Genomic DNA, 6,403 nt, shown 5'->3' with positions numbered 1-6,403 from the left:
TATACTATACGAGTTGCTTGTGTTAACCAAATATATACCTAATAAAACATCACAGTCACTGTACAAAAGAATAACAGGAACAAAACCTAATATTGTCAATTAAAACATGCTTTTGATCGCGTCATTATCTCGAAGTAGCAATACATAGAAGAATTCTACATCCTTTTTCATCGAATGTGTATCAGACATAGAAGGATGATCACCTACTTGCTTATTAATCAATTAATTTATATGAAGGCATGTAGTTAGTTACCGAGTAATTGGAAACCGACTTGGAAACTTTCAATTCTGGTTGAGAAGAGTAATTGTTTGTAATACTTATTTATGCATATTATAATTTTATTTAACTATTACAACTCGCTGCCATCAATCACATCGCTTCGGCAGGCAGCGATTGCTAGCAGGCAACCCGAAATACACACGAGTTCCACACAGGTGCACAATTCCCCGAAAAAGTCACGTTTGTAAAAGTTTACCAAAAACCCCGTCGTCTCATACTTGGAAACTACTTAAACATTTAACGATTTCTAACTTTCAAAGTAACTTTTTCAAAGCTTTGTAATTCGTTACCATTCCGGATATGTAAGTACGTCATATGTGCAACACCTAAAACCATTACAATTCACCGAGAGTGGGCTTGCGGGAACATAAACGGATTTGCAAATGCCGTTTACGTGAACCAACATTACATCTCCCCTCATAAATGCTCGCTTTAACTGTTTTGTGAATTAATTTCACCTAAGCAATTATAGATCTTAATTCAGTCTGTTTTACAGCTTGATACGAAAAAGGGTCACAAAGAATGTTATGAAGCTAGTGAGTTTCGTTATTAAAAGCATAGATTTTAGATAGCAAAGTTTTCATTAAAAGAGGGTCCTTAAATATACTTGTCTCTAGATGCAGATGTCCCTGGTGGGTAAGATCTCTAAGTATTCGTTTGCGCCACGTATTTAAACCTTGTATTAGTTACAATATCCGTGACATCTCCTTCCTTCTTCCTTCTACAATTGTTTTTAAGGCAGTTTTTCAGGCGCACCACCACTATGTGGAACCAGCTGCCTACTCAAGTACATCCAAAAAAAATCGACTTGGGGTTCAAAAAAAAGCGTATCAGTTCTTAAAACGCGGCAACGTACTCGAGAGCTCTCTGGCATTGAGAGTGTCCATGGGCGGCGGTATCAGGTGAGCCTCCAGCCCTGTTCTATAAAACATACAAAAAACTAAATTGAGTCTTAACAAATAAAAGTTACGCGTATCGAAATGGCTTTGCGTTATCACTAGGCGTGTTATTAGGCGAACTTCCGCAGGTATAATTATAGTACATACGAAACGAAGTTGAGTTATTAAGGCGCTATATCACGACCATGTGTACAAAACGGGTGTAATAAACATTACAAGAAATATAGCAGAATATTTATGTAGAGCAATTTAGATATAAATCATACTTTATAACTTACAAGTAGCTGCGTTTAGAGTTTTCTAAAGAAAGTGAATTACGTAGATTGTTCAATTTACGTATTCTTTATACAATTTTTTTTGTGGTGATTTGAATGCGATTGCTGTAACGCGACAGATACAATGGATCAATAATTGCGCTTATAAATTCATTTACACACATTTGTCACACACATGTGGTATCTGATGTCTCTTTAAAAGTTCTGTATAAGATATTTTAGACTTGATAAAGTCTAGTGGTATTTATAATCATTCAATCAGTCGAACCTTAAGCATTTCGTTACGTATCTATGGTTTCAGAATATTTTTTTTTTGGGTATTAAAGTCTGGGACGAATTACCGTACACTTTATCGTTAATGAAAAATACCTTGGCGGTCGATGCTATCTGATTTAAAATCCCATAATTCTAGCTTATATTGGCAAGTTAATTGGAGGGTGAAATATTTTTTCCTTTTAATTGAATAAATCCTCTTAAAGACGTCCTCCAAAGGATGTTTTTATTTCCATTTCGTTATCGGTAAGAGTAGGTAATTAATTATGCGTAAAAGATTACGCAGACCTTTGTATTGATTATTATTTAAATTTCTCCGATTTTTTTTTTAAATTTGTAATATGCGTCATTAAAACACTGCCGCGACAATCTGCTTTTGTGTTGAGAAACTGTTTAAGACAAAAATATCAAAGGCTAGTGTCAGGCACACAACACTTATTTCTCCATAAAGGAATTGTCAAGGAAATTTATACAAAAACACTAAAGCTAAAACTGCCTTGAGAAACGTTCAGTACATTACAACATTATTGTTCATCCAATTATTTAATTAAACGTCCATTAGGAAACTGTTAACAAGTTCGCTAACTCGATCAATAGTTGGATAATTAAAAAAACCTCTAATATTTTCGATGACACTGAAGAATATTATATTGGACTAGTAATAACTAAGACGGTGTCAGCGCAATGCAACCTTACAACTCTCAACGATTTCAGCTCTAACGTTGAAACTAGCCAGTCTTAAAACAAAGACAGTTCAGCTTTTAAAGTAAAGTTATCAATGAAATAAATGAGAAAGGTGGTTAAGTGGTAGCTTTACGCCGTTTGGACGTCACAAGACTTATAATAATTCATACCAATTCACTCCAAGATACGCTATTTTCATATGAAAACTTTAAAAGGTCCTTCTAAGGGCATTGCAGATGCAATGGCATTCAGAGTACTCCAAAGGCCAATAAAATAGGCGTCAAGCGAGATACGTGCTTTAAGATAAGACGACTTGTACGTGATACGTGTGCATTTAGCCTGAGCGAGAATTAAACAGGAAAGAAATGTCTGTGTGTTCACTTTTTCAAGACCACTGAGAAGTTCTTAGTCGGCTATAAAAGCTTGAATATTTAATATGCGTGAGAATTTCTCGTAGTATTACTAGATTTTCTTGGACGGAGCATAAAAGATTTTGCTTGCTGTTATTACCAAATTTATTAAAATATTAAATGAAAATTGATAATTGTAGTTCATGAAACTATTGTATTTTTATAATTACCAGTCGTGCGTTTATTTGCATCTTAATTCGTGGAAGGTGATTGTTTACTCTTTTCTTGAGGGGCGCTATACTCCAGAGAGTATGAAGCGCTCTCGCAAATATTTGTAATGTAATCTTCATAGTACAAACTTGGTACATTTGAGCTGTGTTTAAATAAACATTATTATAGTATTAAAAAATCAACATTTATATGGATATATTTAAACGTAATTTAAGCATAGAGAACAGCGTTGGCCTCAGCATACGACTCTCATCCCTGAGGTCGTAGGTCCGATCCCCGCTGTCAACCAATGGACTTTCTTTCTATGTGCGCATTTAACATTCGCTCGAACGGTGAAGGAAAACATCGTGAGGAAACCGGCTTGCCTTAGACCCAAAAATGACGGCGTGCGTCAGACACAGAAGGCTGATCACCTACTTGCCTATTAGATTAACAAAGGATCATGAAACAGATACAGAAATCTGAGGCCCAGACCTAAAAAGGTTGTAGCGCCATTGATTTTTTTTAATTCAAGCATTGATATTTCAAATTAAGAAATAGATAAAAACATAGCCGTAATCAAATCAGGATTTTATGTTCTTTATACGATCTTTTACACGAAATGTATTAAGATGTAGTTTCTGTTACATTGTTCTGTTAGATGGCGCATACTTTCTGTAGTCTATGACAATGTACCTATTACAATTACGCTTTGGATGGACCCAGGTCCAGTTTATTAACAAGCTCGCGACTCGGATCTCCCAAAACAATAATTGCAAAGGAAAAGGAAGCCGGAAATACTGAAGCAAAATTAAAAAATCTTGCCAAAATCGATGAGACTGCCTTGAGCTGAACGTAGACGACTTATCGAGTAATCATAGAATAGACGCTAATTACGAAGAAAATGAAATATCCAATACTTTTGAACACACCCTAACTTCTAGACGGGAGCTCCTCAGTACCAGCTGCTTCCACTTGACTGTATTGAATGATTTTGAATTTCGAATTCGAATCGTCGACGAACAATGCCTTTCCGAGGCGCTTGATTTCTTAGCTTTGCGTAGAAAGATGGGGTCACTCTGCATGTTGTACCGTATTTACCCCCGAGAGTAGTCAGAGTTGTTCGGAGTTGATTAGATCTGCAGCTGAGTTTGATCATCGGACTTCAAGGCTAAATAAGAAATTCTACCCGGTTCTACCGTGCCCGGCGTTCCGAAACTAAGTGTTTTAAAGGCATTTTCTGCCGCTCAACCACTATATTTTTCCGAACCAATTTGACTTAGCGTCATTCAAAATAAGAACGTATCAATTCTTTTCAACTCACTAATGAGTCCTGTGGCTTTTGGAGAGTCCATGGGCGGCGGTATCACGTAACATAAGGAGAGCCTTCTGTAAATAAGTAGACGATGATGCTGTAAGTCTCGACTTTTTTTACCATTAAAAAGACATGTTAAAAACTATAACAAATTAACGTTGACATGTATTCCCAAACACTAATTAATAGAATTAAGATAATACATGAACGTTTTCACTAATAGTTTTTGAGATATCAAAAAAGTTTGAGCCGAACAAATGTTTGTTTTATATTCGGATATCCGCCCGCATACGAAGCTGTAAAGTAAATACTCTCTCTCGACCTACAAAGTTTGCTGCCGTCTATTCACCCGTCAATTCAACTATGAGAAGTGCAGTATTTTTCACGTGAAAATTGTATGATCAGTTTTTAGAATTCTGCATATTAAGAGGCATTCTTTTTATATTAATTATAAGCAATTTGCATTCATTTAAATAAACAGCAGTTATATAGTGTTAAATGACTAAAAGATTCTTTGATATAGTTGAAAAACTGATTTGACACATTTAGACAAATTATACGATTATTGTCTATGACTTACATTCTTAGGAAATATAGTGTTGGTTTCGGATCTAACGAACGTGAGGAGTTCCTTTAAATATACTTATTATATTTCATTTTTTATATATAATTATATATTAAATCGTAAATATAGTGGTACAAATAGATCGATCAATTACAAATATCCGCACAATCAGCCATATATAAATAGGCATACAAATGTCATATAATTTTTACAATGTCTTATTAAGAACATAAAATAATGTCAAAGTTAAATTATTTACAATCGGTGTCAAATCTATGGTCCAAATACTTGCCTTAGAATGTTAAAATCTTGGTTCACAATACACAGCAAAATTTTAAAATAAGGTTATTCAGACACAAAATATCTAGGTTATGTTAAAGTTGAACAAGTCTTTTTACTTAAATCAGTATCTTTATTGCTACATGTGAAGGCTGTAAAATTTTAACCTCAATCTTAATGAACGAAAGACTAACAGAGATACTACAATATATGTGGTATTCAATAAAAACTTTGGCCTACTTATTAAACGTATATAAAAATAATTACCGTGAATAATAACATTGTTAATGAAAACTATTGATTATCAATTCCAAGCATCCTAATTACCAGACACGCGTAATGTATGAACCAATCATAATAAAAACATTTATTTTAGACTATAGGTTAAACTTAATTTTAGCAATTAAAGTTCGATTCAATTTAGTATTTATCATGTTCACAGAATATAAGATTGAAAAACATACTATGATAACATTATCATAAAACTATTTGTCATTACTATAATCTTTTATTAACGAGTTTAAAAGAAACCCTTATATAATTAAATTTATCACAAGTTAAAAAAATGTCCCGACGTTTTGTAACAATTGGAATGGTCACTTGTATATATATATATACGTTACTCCTTCGTTCCGTGGAATAATATATATGTCTGGTATATAAGTCGAGTCTAGTATCTATCGCAAAACGTTTGGTGTTTATCTTCCCGTATCCAATCAGGCGAGTAAGAGCAATAAACGGTGTATCACGTCCGTACGTGTCCTCTCCGTGACAAAATACTCCTTGTTCGCTTCTGGCTTATCAAAGCGCATCCTACATAAGCCAGGCAAATATGCCAAGAATATATTCGTGAATTAATAAACATCGCTTTGTGAGAATTAAAAATGAATTGAGTAAATCGTACGAATCTTGTACGTACGTCACTATTTTAGGTAAGATGGGATATTTTAGTTCAAAGAGAAACAATTATAATTTCGTCTTAAATAAGCCTATGCACTTTTAGTACCTTATCTTTGGAGGCTGTTAATATACCAGAAAATTAAGACTTTATTACCTTAGAAAATATGTTTGTCAATTTGTTGTGCTATAATTTAGTTTTAGCTTTAATAACTTAAAAAAATATTCTTTATACATAAAGGACACGTGACTGATGACACTTTTAATATCAATTGGAGACTTTATAATACGGCAAAAATTATTAGTACGTATAATTTTAAAGATATAAAATATTGACGTTTTTAAAGCCATACAAAATAACGATATATCGTAATGA

Source organism: Pieris brassicae, chromosome 9 (assembly GCF_905147105.1).
Source record: "Pieris brassicae chromosome 9, ilPieBrab1.1, whole genome shotgun sequence".
NCBI classification, from domain to species: Eukaryota; Metazoa; Arthropoda; class Insecta; order Lepidoptera; family Pieridae; genus Pieris; species Pieris brassicae.
Note: the sequence above shows the minus strand (reverse complement) of the source record.